Here is a 13,967-nt window from a genome sequence, read left to right on the forward strand (position 1 = left end):
TTATCAGCAAAATTGAACTGTACACACCATTGAGTTGAATGCATTACTTTCTATTCAATGCATTCTGTGCTAACTTTGCGTACATGACTATTCAGTGTGATTTGGAACTGTATAGATATTGCATGTAGAGTGCTCAGTTCCATGGAATACTCCAATGCAAGCTGAATTCAGTAACCTACCTGTTACCATTTACAGTGGAACAGCCATTGACTTGGTTTACTTCTGCAAAGGCTAAAGTTCCACTGTGTAGAGAAGGCAATGTTACTGAAAGTAACTTCTGGAGCATAGGTTGCACACTCATAAAATTGGTTGCTGACAACTCTAAATCATATGGTTAGTGTACAAACAATGTTTACATCATGTTAGCACATAGTAGTTATCAGCAAAATTGAACTGTAGACACCAGTGAGTTGAATGCATTACTTTCTATTCAATGCATTCTGTGGTAACCTTGTGTACATAACTACTCAGGGTGATTTGGAACTGTATAGATATTGCATGTACCGTGCTCAGTACCATGGAATAATACAATGCAAGCTGAATTCAGTAACCTACCTGTTACCATTTACAGTGGAACAGCCATTGACTTGGTTTACTTCTGCAAAGGCTAAAGTTCCACTGTGTAGAAAAGGTAATGTTACTGAAAGTAACTTTTGGAGCATAGGTAGCACACTCATAAAATTGGTTGCAGACAAGTCCAAATCATATGGTTAGTGTGCTAACATCGTTTACATCATGTTAGCACATAGTAGTTATCAGCTAAATAGAACTGTACACTCCATTGAGTTGAATGCATTACTTTCTATTCAATGCATTCTGTGGTAAGGTTGTGTACATAACTACTCTGGGTGGCTTGGAACTGTATAGATATTGCATGTAGAGTGCTCAGTACCATGAAATAATCCAATGCAAGCTGAAATCAGTACTCTACCTGTTACCATTTACAGTGGAACAGCCATTGACCTGGTTTACTTCTGCAAAGGCTAAAGTTCCACTGTGTAGGGAAGGCAATGTTACTGAAAGTAACTTCTGGAGCATCGGTTGCACACTCATAAAATTGGTTGCTGACAACTCTAAATCATATGGTTAGTGTACAAACAATGTTTACATCATGTTAGGACATAGTAGTTATCAGCAAAATTGAACTGTACACACCATTGAGTTGAATGCATTACTTTCTATTCAATGCATTCTGTGATAACCTTGTGTACATAACTACTCAGGCTGATTTGGAACTGTATAGATATTGCATGTACCGTGCTCAGTACCATGGAATAATACAATGCAAGCTGAATTCAGTAACCTACCTGTTACCATTTACAGTGGAACAGCCATTGACTTGGTTTACTTCTGCAAAGGCTAAAGTTCCACTGTGTAGAGAAGGCAATGTTACTGACAGTAACTTCTGGAGCATAGGTAGCACACTCATAAAATTGGTTGCAGACAACTCTAAATCATATGGTTAGTGTACTAACAATGTTTACATCATATTAACACCTAGTTGTTATCAGCAAAATTGAACTGTACACTCCATTGAGTTGAATGCATTACTTCATATTCAATTCATTCTGTTGTAACTTTGTGTACATGACTACTCAGGGTGATTTGGAACTGTATAGTTATTGCAAGTAGAGTGCTCAGTACCATGGAATACTCCAATGCAAGCGGAATTCAGTAACCTACCTGTCACCATTTACAGTGGAACAGCCATTGACTTGGTTTACTTCCGCAAAGGCTAAAGTTCCACTGTGTAGAGAAGGTAATGTTACTGAAAGTAACTTCTGGAGCATAGGTAGCACACTCATAAAATTGGTTGCAGACAAGTCCAAATTATATGGTTAGTGTGCTAACATCGTTTACATCATTTTAGCACATAGTAGTTATCAGCTAAATAGAACTGTACACTCCTTTGAGTTGAATGCATTACTTTCTATTCAATGCATTCTGCGGTAAGGTTGTGTACATAACTACTCTGGCTGGTTTGGAACTGTATAGATATTGCATGTAGAGTGCTCAGTACCATGGAATAATCCAATGCAAGCTGAATTCAGTAACCTACCTGTTGCCATTTACATTGGAACAGCCATTGACTTGGTTTACTTCTGCAAAGGCTAAAGTTCCACTGTGTAGAGAAGGCAATGTTACTGAAAGTAACTTCTGGAGCATTGGTTGCACACTCATAAAATTGGTTGCAGACAAATCTAAATCACATGGTTAGTGTGCTAACATCGTTTACATCATGTTAGCACATAGTAGTTATCAGCAAAATTGAACTGTACACACCATTGAGTTGAATGCATTACTTTCTATTCAATGCATTCTGTTGTAACTTTGTGTACATGACTACTCAGGGTGATTTGGAACTGTATAGTTATTGCAAGTAGAGTGCTCAGTACCATGGAATACTCCAATGCAAGCGGAATTCTGTAACCTACCTGTTACCATTTACAGTGGAACAGCCATTGACTTGGTTTACTTCTGCAAAGGCTAAAGTTCCACTGTGTAGAGAAGGCAATGTTACTGACAGTAACTTCTGGAGCATAGGTAGCACACTCATAAAATTGGTTGCAGACAACTCTAAATCATATGGTTAGTGTACTAACAATGTTTACATCATATTAACACCTAGTTGTTATCAGCAAAATTGAACTGTACACTCCATTGAGTTGAATGCATTACTTCATATTCAATTCATTCTGTTGTAACTTTGTGTACATGACTACTCAGGGTGATTTGGAACTGTATAGTTATTGCAAGTAGAGTGCTCAGTACCATGGAATACTCCAATGCAAGCGGAATTCAGTAACCTACCTGTCACCATTTACAGTGGAACAGCCATTGACTTGGTTTACTTCCGCAAAGGCTAAAGTTCCACTGTGTAGAGAAGGTAATGTTACTGAAAGTAACTTCTGGAGCATAGGTAGCACACTCATAAAATTGGTTGCAGACAAGTCCAAATTATATGGTTAGTGTGCTAACATCGTTTACATCATTTTAGCACATAGTAGTTATCAGCTAAATAGAACTGTACACTCCTTTGAGTTGAATGCATTACTTTCTATTCAATGCATTCTGTGGTAAGGTTGTGTACATAACTACTCTGGCTGGTTTGGAACTGTATAGATATTGCATGTAGAGTGCTCAGTACTATGGAATAATCCAATGCAAGCTGAATTCAGTAACCTACCTGTTACCATTTACATTGGAACAGCCATTGACTTGGTTTACTTCTGCAAAGGCTAAAGTTCCACTGTGTAGAGAAGGCAATGTTACTGAAAGTAACTTCTGGAGCATTGGTTGCACACTCATAAAATTGGTTGCAGACAACTCTAAATCACATGGTTAGTGTGCTAACATCGTTTACATCATGTTAGCACATAGTAGTTATCAGCAAAATTGAACTGTACACACCATTGAGTTGAATGCATTACTTTCTATTCAATGCATTCTGTGGTAACTTTGCGTACATGACTATTCAGTGTGATTTGGAACTGTATAGATATTGCATGTAGAGTGCTCAGTACCATGGAATACTCCAATGCAAGCTGAATTCAGTAACCTACCTGTTACCATTTACAGTGGAACAGCCATTGACTTGGTTTACTTCTGCAAAGGCTAAAGTTCCACTGTGTAGAGAAGGCAATGTTACTGAATGTAACTTCTGGAGCATTGGTAACACACTCATAAAATTGGTTGCAGACAACTCTAAATCGTGTCGTTAGTGTGCTAACATCGTTTACATCATGTTAGCACATAGTAGTTATCAGCAAAATTGAACTGTACACACCATTGAGTTGAATGCATTACTTTCTATTCAATGCATTCTGTGGTAACTTTGCGTACATGACTATTCAGTGTGATTTGGAACTGTATAGATATTGCATGTAGAGTGCTCAGTACCATGGAATACTCCAATGCAAGCTGAATTCAGTAACCTACCTGTTACCATTTACAGTGGAACAGCCATTGACTTGGTTTACTTCTGCAAAGGCTAAAGTTCCACTGTGTAGAGAAGGCAATGTTACTGAATGTAACTTCTGGAGCATTGGTAACACACTCATAAAATTGGTTGCAGACAACTCTAAATCGTGTCGTTAGTGTGCTAACATTGTTTACATCATGTTAGCACTTGGTAGTTATCAGCTAAATAGAACTGTACCCTCCATTGAGTTGAAAGCGTTACTTTCTATTCAATGCATTCTGTGGTTAGGTTGGGTACATAACTACTCTGGGTGATTTGGAACTGTATAGATATTGCATGTAGAGTGCTCAGTGCCATGGAATACTCCAATGCAAGCTGATTTCAGTAACCTACTTGGTACCATTTACAGTGGAACAGCCATTGAGTTGGTTTACATCTGCAAAGGCAAAAGTTCCACTGTGTAGAGAAGGTAATGTTACTGAAAGTAACTTCTGGAGCATAGGTAGCACACTCATAAAATTGGTTGCAGACAAGTCTAAATCATATGTTTAGTGTGCTTACATGATTTACATCATGTTAGCACATAGTAGTTATCAGCATAATTGAACTGTACACTCCTTTGAGTTGAATGCATTACTTTCTATTCAATGCATTCTGTGGTAAGGTTGTGTACATAACTACTCTGGGTGGTTTAAACTGTATAGATATTGCATTTAGAGTGCTCAGTGCCATGTAATACTCCAATGCAAGCTGAATTCAGTAACCTACCTGTTACCATTTACAGTGGAACAGCCATTGACTTGGTTTACTTCTGCAAAGGCTAAAGTTCCACTGTGTAGAGAAGATAATGTTACTGAATGTAACTTCTGGAGCATAGGTAGCACACTCATAAAATTGGTTGCAGACAACTCTAAATCATATGGTTAGTGTGCTAACATCGTTTACATCATGTTAGCACATAGTAGTTATCAGCTAAATAGAACTGTACACTCCATTGAGTTGAATGCATTACTTTCTATTCAATGCATTCTGTGGTAACTTTGTGTACATAAGTACTGAGGGTGATTTGGAACTGTACAGATATTGCATGTAGAGTGCTCAGTGCCATGGAATACTCCAATGCAACCTGATTTCAGTAAACTACTTGGTACCATTTCCAGTGGAACAGCCATAGACTTGGTTTACTTCTGCAAAGGCTAAAGTTCCACTGTGTAGAGAAGATAATGTTACTGAATGTAACTTCTGGAGCACAGGTAGCACACTCATAAAATTGGTTGCAGACAACTCTAAATCATATGGTTAGTGTGCTAACTTTGTTTACATCATGTTAGCAAATAGTAGTTATCAGCTAAATAGAACTGTACACTCCATTGAGTTGAATGCATTACTTTCTATTCAATGCATTCTGTGGTAACGTTGTGTACATAACTACTCAGGGTCATTTGGAACTGTATAGATATTGCATGTAGAGTGCTCAGTGCCATGGAATACTCCAATGCAAGCTGATTTCAGTAACCTACTTGGTACCATTTACAGTGGAACAGCCATTGACTTGGTTTACTTCTGCAAAGGCTAAAGTTCCACTGTGTAGAGAAGGCAATGTTACTGAAAGTAACTTCTGGAGCATAGGTTGCAGACATAGAATTGGTTGCTGACAACTCTAAATCATATGGTTAGTGTACAAGCATCGATTACATCATGTTAGCACATAGTAGTTATCAGCAAAATTGAACTGTACACACCATTGAGTTGAATGCATTACTTTCTATTCAATGCATTCTGTGGTAACTTTGTGTACATGACTATTCAGTATGATTTGGAACTGTGTAGATATTGCATGTAGAGTGCTGAGTACCATGGCATACTCCAATGCAATCTGATTTCAGTAACCTACATGTTACCATTTACAGTGGAACAGCCATTGACTTGGTTTACTTCTGTAATGGCTAAAGTTCCACTGTGTAGAGAAGGTAATGTTACTGAAAGTAACTTCTGGAGCATAGGTAGCACACTCATAAAATTGGTTGCAGACAAGTCTAAATCATATGTTTAGTGTGCGTACATGATTTACATCATGTTAGCACATAGTAGTTATCAGCAAAATTGAACTGTACACTCCATTGAGTTGAATGCATTACTTTCTATTCAATGCATTCTGTGGTTAGGTTGGGTACATAACTACTCTGGGTGGTTTGGAACTGTATAGATATTGCATGGAGAGTGCTCAGTACCATGGAATAATCCAATGGAAGCTGAATTCAGTAAACTACCTGTTACCATTTACAGTGGAACAGCCATTGACTTGGTTTACTTCTGCAAAGGCTAAAGTTCCACTGTGTAGAGAAGATAAAGTTACTGAATGTAACTTCTGGAGCCTAGGTAGCACACTCATAAAATTGGTTGCAGACAACTCTAAATCATATGGTTAGTGTGCTAACTTTGTTTACATCATGTTAGCAAATAGTAGTTATCAGCTAAATAGAACTGTACACTCCATTGAGTTGAATGCATTACTTTCTATTCAATGCATTCTGTGGTAACGTTGTGTACATAACTACTCTGGGTGATTTGGAACTGTATAGATATTGCATGTAGAGTGCTCAGTGCCATGGAACACTCCAATGCAAGCTGATTTCAGTAACCTACTTGCTACCATTTACAGTGGAACAGCCATTGAGTTGGTTTACTTATGCAAAGGGTAAAGTTCCACTGTGTAGAGAAGGTAATGTTACTGAAAGTAACTTCTGGAGCACAGGTAGCACACTCATAAAATTGGTTGCAGACAACTCTAAATCCTATCGTTAGTGTGCTAACATTGTTTACATCATGTTAGCACATGGTAGTTATCAGCTAAATAGAACTGTACACTCCAATCAGTTGAATGCATTACTTTCTATTGAATGCATTCTGTGGTAAGGTTGTGTACATAACTACTCTGGGTGGTTTGGAACTGTATAGATATTGCATGTAGAGTGCTCAGCACCATGGAATAATCCAATGCAAGCTGAATTCAGTAACCTACCTGTTACCATTTACAGTGGAACAGCCATTGACTTGGTTTACTTCTGCAAAGGCTAAAGTTCCACTGTGTAGAAAAGGCAATGTTACTGAATGTAACTTCTGGAGCATTGGTAACACACTCATAAAATTGGTTGCAGACAACTCTAAATCATATGGTTAGTGTGCTTACATGATTTACATCGTGTTAGCACATAGTAGTTATCAGCAAAATTGAACTGTACACTCCATTGAGTTGAATGCATTACTTTCTATTCAATGCATTCTGTGGTAAGGTTGTGTACATAACTACTCTGGGTGGTTTGGAACTGTATAGATATTGCATGGAGAGTGCTCAGTACCATGGAATAATCCAATGGAAGCTGAATTCAGTAAACTACCTGTTACCATTTACAATGGAACAGCCATTGACTTGGTTTACTTCTGCAAAGGCTAAAGTTCCACTGTGTAGAGAAGGCAATGTTAGTGAATGTAACTTCTGGAGCATTGGTAGCACACTCATAAAATTGGTTGCAGACAACTCTAAATCATATGGTTAGTGTGCTTACATGGTTTACATCATGTTAGCACATAGTAGTTATCAGCAAAATTGAACTGTAAACTCTATTGAGTTGAATTCATTACTTTCTATTCAATGCATTCTGTGTTAACGTTGTGTACATAACTACTCAGGGTGGTTTGGAACTGTATAGATATTGCATGCAGAGTGCTCAGTGCCATGGAATACTCCAATGCAAGCTGATTTCAGTAACCTACTTGGTACCATTTACAGTGGAACAGCCATTGAGTTGGTTTACTTCTGCAAAGGCTAAAGTTCCACTGTGTAGAGAAGGTAATGTTACTGAAAGTAACTTCTGGAGCATAGGTAGCACACTCATAAAATTGGTTGCAGACGACTCTAAATCATATGGTTAGTGGGCTTACATCGTTTACATCATGTTAGCACATAGTAGTTTTCAGCAAAATTGACCTACCTGTTACCATTTACAGTGGAACAGCCATTGACTTGGTTTACTTCTGCAAAGGCTAAAGTTCCACCGTGTAGAGAAGGCGATATTAGTGAATGTAACTTCTGGAGCATTGGTAGCACACTCATAAAATTGGTTGCAGACAAGTCCAAATCATATGGATAGTGTGCTAACATCATTTACATCATGTTAGCACATAGTAGTTATCAGATAAATAGAACGGTACACTCCATTGAGTTGAATGCATTACTTTCTATTCAATGCATTCTGTGGTAACTTTGTGTACATAACTGCTCAGGGTGATTTGGAACTGTATAGATATTGCATGTAGAGTGCTCAGTGCCATGGAATACTCCAATGCAAGCTGATTTCAGTAACCTACTTGCTACCATTTACAGTGGAACAGCCATTGAGTTGGTTTACTTATGCAAAGGGTAAAGTTCCACTGTGTAGAGAAGGCAATGTTAGTGAATGTAACTTCTGGAGCATTGGTAGCACACTCATAAAATTGGTTGCAGACAACTCTAAATCATATGGTTAGTGTGCTTACATGGTTTACATCATGTTAGCACATAGTAGTTATCAGCAAAATTGAACTGTAAACTCTATTGAGTTGAATTCATTACTTTCTATTCAATGCATTCTGTGGTAACGTTGTGTACATAACTACTCTGGGTGATTTGGAACTGTATAGATATTGCATGTAGAGTGCTCAGTGCCATGGAACACTCCAATGCAAGCTGATTTCAGTAACCTACTTGCTACCATTTACAGTGGAACAGCCATTGAGTTGGTTTACTTATGCAAAGGGTAAAGTTCCACTGTGTAGAGAAGGTAATGTTACTGAAAGTAACTTCTGGAGCACAGGTAGCACACTCATAAAATTGGTTGCAGACAACTCTAAATCCTATCGTTAGTGTGCTAACATTGTTTACATCATGTTAGCACATGGTAGTTATCAGCTAAATAGAACTGTACACTCCAATCAGTTGAATGCATTACTTTCTATTGAATGCATTCTGTGGTAAGGTTGTGTACATAACTACTCTGGGTGGTTTGGAACTGTATAGATATTGCATGTAGAGTGCTCAGCACCATGGAATAATCCAATGCAAGCTGAATTCAGTAACCTACCTGTTACCATTTACAGTGGAACAGCCATTGACTTGGTTTACTTCTGCAAAGGCTAAAGTTCCACTGTGTAGAAAAGGCAATGTTACTGAATGTAACTTCTGGAGCATTGGTAACACACTCATAAAATTGGTTGCAGACAACTCTAAATCATATGGTTAGTGTGCTTACATGATTTACATCGTGTTAGCACATAGTAGTTATCAGCAAAATTGAACTGTACACTCCATTGAGTTGAATGCATTACTTTCTATTCAATGCATTCTGTGGTAAGGTTGTGTACATAACTACTCTGGGTGGTTTGGAACTGTATAGATATTGCATGGAGAGTGCTCAGTACCATGGAATAATCCAATGGAAGCTGAATTCTGTAAACTACCTGTTACCATTTACAATGGAACAGCCATTGACTTGGTTTACTTCTGCAAAGGCTAAAGTTCCACTGTGTAGAGAAGGCAATGTTAGTGAATGTAACTTCTGGAGCATTGGTAGCACACTCATAAAATTGGTTGCAGACAACTCTAAATCATATGGTTAGTGTGCTTACATGGTTTACATCATGTTACCACATAGTAGTTATCAGCAAAATTGAACTGTAAACTCTATTGAGTTGAATTCATTACTTTCTATTCAATGCATTCTGTGTTAACGTTGTGTACATAACTACTCAGGGTGGTTTGGAACTGTATAGATATTGCATGCAGAGTGCTCAGTGCCATGGAATACTCCAATGCAAGCTGATTTCAGTAACCTACTTGGTACCATTTACAGTGGAACAGCCATTGAGTTGGTTTACTTCTGCAAAGGCTAAAGTTCCACTGTGTAGAGAAGGTAATGTTACTGAAAGTAACTTCTGGAGCATAGGTAGCACACTCATAAAATTGGTTGCAGACAACTCTAAATCATATGGTTAGTGGGCTTACATCGTTTACATCATGTTAGCACATAGTAGTTTTCAGCAAAATTGACCTACCTGTTACCATTTACAGTGGAACAGCCATTGACTTGGTTTACTTCTGCAAAGGCTAAAGTTCCACCGTGTAGAGAAGGCGATATTAGTGAATGTAACTTCTGGAGCATTGGTAGCACACTCATAAAATTGGTTGCAGACAAGTCCAAATCATATGGTTAGTGTGCTAACATCATTTACATCATGTTAGCACATAGTAGTTATCAGATAAATAGAACGGTACACTCCATTGAGTTGAATGCATTACTTTCTATTCAATGCATTCTGTGGTAACTTTGTGTACATAACTGCTCAGGGTGATTTGGAACTGTATAGATATTGCATGTAGAGTGCTCAGTGCCATGGAATACTCCAATGCAAGCTGATTTCAGTAACCTACTTGGTACCATTTACAGTGGAACAGCCATTGACTTGGTTTACTTCTGTAAAGGCTAAAGTTCCACTGTGTAGAAAGGGTAATGTTACTGAAAGTAACTTCTGGAGCATAGGTAGCACACTCATAAAATTGGTTGCAGACAACTCTAAATCATAAGGTTAGTGTGCTAACATCGTTTACATCATGTTAGCACATAGTAGTTATCAGCAAAATTGACCTACCTGTTACCATTTACAGTGGAACAGCCATTGACTTGGTTTACTTCTGCAAAGGCTAAAGTTCCACCGTGTAGAGAAGGCAATATTACTGAATGTAACTTCTGGAGCATTGGTAACACACTCATAAAATTGGTTGCAGACAACTCTTAATCATATGGTTAGTGTGCTAACATCGTTTACATCATGTTAGCACATAGGACTTATCAGCAAAATTGATCTGTAAACTCCATTGAGTTGAATTCATTACTTTCTATTCAATGCATTCTGTGGTAACGTTGTGTACATAACGACTCAGGGTGATTTGGAACTGTATAGATATTGCATTTAGAGTGCTCAGTGCCATGTAATACTCCAATGCAACTTGATTTCAGTAACCTACTTGGTACCATTTACAGTGGAACAGCCATTGACTTGGTTTACTTCTGCAAAGGCTAAAGTTCCACTGTGTGGTGAAGGTAATGTTACTGAAAGTAACTTCTGGAGCATAGGTAGCACACTGATAAAATTGGCTCCAGACAACTCTAAATCATATGGTTAGTGTACTAACAATGTTTACGTCATGTTAGCACATAGTAGTTATCAGCAAAATTGAACTGTACCCTCCATTGAGTTGAATGCATTACTTTCTATTCAATGCATTCTGTGGTAACGTTGTGTACATAACTACTCAGGGTGATTTGGAACTCTATAGATATTGCATGTAGAGTGCTCAGTGCAATGGAATACTCCAATGCAAGCTGAATTCAGTAACCTACCTGTTACCATTTACAGTGGAACAGCCATTGACTTGGTTTACTTCTGCAAAGGCTAAAGTTCCACTGTGTAGAGAAGGCAATGTTAGTGAATGTAACTTCTGGAGCATTGGTAGCACACTCATAAAATTGGTTGCAGACAAGTCCAAATCATATGGTTAGTGTGCTAACATCATTTACATCATGTTAGCACATAGTAGTTATCAGATAAATAGAACTGTACACTCCATTGAGTTGAATGCATTACTTTCTATTCAATGCATTCTGTGGTAACTTTGTGTACATATCTGCTCAGGGTGATTTGGAACTGTATAGATATTGCATGTAGAGTGCTCAGTGCCATGGAATACTCCAATGCAAGCTGATTTCAGTAACCTACTTGGTACCATTTACAGTGGAACAGCCATTGACTTGGTTTACTTCTGCAAAGGCTGAAGTTCCACTGTGTAGAGAAGGCAATGTTACTGAATGTAACTTCTGGAGCATTGGTAACACACTCATAAAATTATTGCAGACAACCCTAAATCATATGGTTAGTGTGCTTACATGATTTACATCATGTTAGCACGTAGTAGTTATCAGCAAAATTGAACTGTACCCTCCATTGAGTTGAAAGCGTTACTTTCTATTCAATGCATTCTGTGGTTAGGTCGGGTACATAACTACTCTGGGTGATTTGGAACTGTATAGATATTGCATGTAGAGTGCTCAGTGCCATGGAACGCTCCAATGCAAGCTGATTTCAGTAACCTACTTGGTACCATTTACAGTGGAACAGCCATTGACTTGGTTTACTTCTGTAAAGGCTAAAGTTCCACTGTGTAGAAAACTAATGTTACTGAAAGTAACTTCTGGAGCATAGGTAGCACACTCATAAAATTGGTTGCAGACAACTCTTAATCATATGGTTAGTGTGCTAACATCGTTTACATCATGTTAGCACATAGTACTTATCAGCAAAATTGATCTGTAAACTCCATTGAGTTGAATTCATTACTTTCTATTGAATGCATTCTGTGGTAACGTTGTGTACATAACTACTCAGGGTGATTTGGAGCTGTATAGATATTGCATGTAGAGTGCACAGTGCCATGGAATACTCCAATGCAAGCTGTTGTCAGTAACGTACTTGGTACCATTTACAGTGGAACAGCCATTGACTTGGTTTACTTCTGCAAAGGCTAAAGTTCCACTGTGTGGTGAAGGTAATGTTACTGAAAGTAACTTCTGGAGCATAGGTAGCACACTGATAAAATTGGCTCCAGACAACTCTAAATAATATGGTTAGTGTACTAACAATGTTTACGTCATGTTAGCACATAGTAGTTATCAGCAAAATTGAACTGTACCCTCCATTGAGTTGAATGCATTACTTTCTATTCAATGCATTCTGTGGTAACGTTGTGTACATAACTACTCAGGGTGATTTGGAACTCTATAGATATTGCATGTAGAGTGCTCAGTGCAATGGAATACTCCAATGCAAGCTGAATTCAGTAACCTACCTGTTACCATTTACAGTGGAACAGCCATTGACTTGGTTTACTTCTGCAAAGGCTAAAGTTCCACTGTGTAGAGAAGGCAATGTTACTGAATGTAACTTCTGGAGCATTGGTAACACACTCATAAAATTGGTTGCAGACAACTCTAAATCCTATCGTTAGTGTGCTAACATTGTTTACATCATGTTAGCACATGGTAGTTATCAGCAAAATTGAACTGTACCCTCCATTGAGTTCAAAGCGTTACTTTGTATTCAATGCATTCTGTGGTTAGGTCGGGTACATAACTACTCTGGGTGATTTGGAACTGTATAGATATTGCATGTAGAGTGCTCAGTGCCATGGAATACTCCAATGCAAGCTGAATTCAGTAACCTACCTGTTACCATTTACAGTGGAACAGCGATTGACTTGGTTTACTTCTGCAAAGGCTAAAGTTCCACTGTGTAGAGAAGGTAATGTTACTGAAAGTAACTTCTGGAGCACAGGTAGCACACTCATAAAATTGGTTGCAGACAACTTTAAATCATATGGTTAGTGTGCTAACTTTGTTTACATCATGTTAGCACATAGTAGTTATCAGCTAAATAGAACTGTACACTCCATTGAGTTGAATGCATTACTTTCTATTCAATGCATTCTGTGGTAACGTTGTGTACATAACTACTCAGGGTGATTTGGAACTGTATAGATATTGCATGTAGAGTGCTCAGTGCAATGGAACACTCCAATGCAAGCTGAATTCAGTAACCTACCTGTTACCATTTACAGTGGAACAGCCATTGACTTGGTTTACTTCAGCAAAGGCTAAAGTTCCATTGTGTAGAGAAGGCAATGTTACTGAATGTAACTTCTGGAGCATTGGTAACACACTCATAAAATTGGTTGCAGACAACTCTAAATCCTATCGTTAGTGTGCTAACATTGTTTACATCATGTTAGCACATGGTAGTTATCAGCTAAATAGAACTGTACACTCCAATGAGTTGAATGCATTACTTTCTATTCAATGCATTTTGAATTAAGGATGTGTAAATAACAACATATGGTGTGTTGGAACTGTATAGATATTCAATGTATAATGCTCAGAACAATTGAGTACTCAAATGC

This window comes from Hypanus sabinus, chromosome 2 (genome assembly GCF_030144855.1).
Source record: "Hypanus sabinus isolate sHypSab1 chromosome 2, sHypSab1.hap1, whole genome shotgun sequence".
Classification (NCBI taxonomy): domain Eukaryota; kingdom Metazoa; phylum Chordata; class Chondrichthyes; order Myliobatiformes; family Dasyatidae; genus Hypanus; species Hypanus sabinus.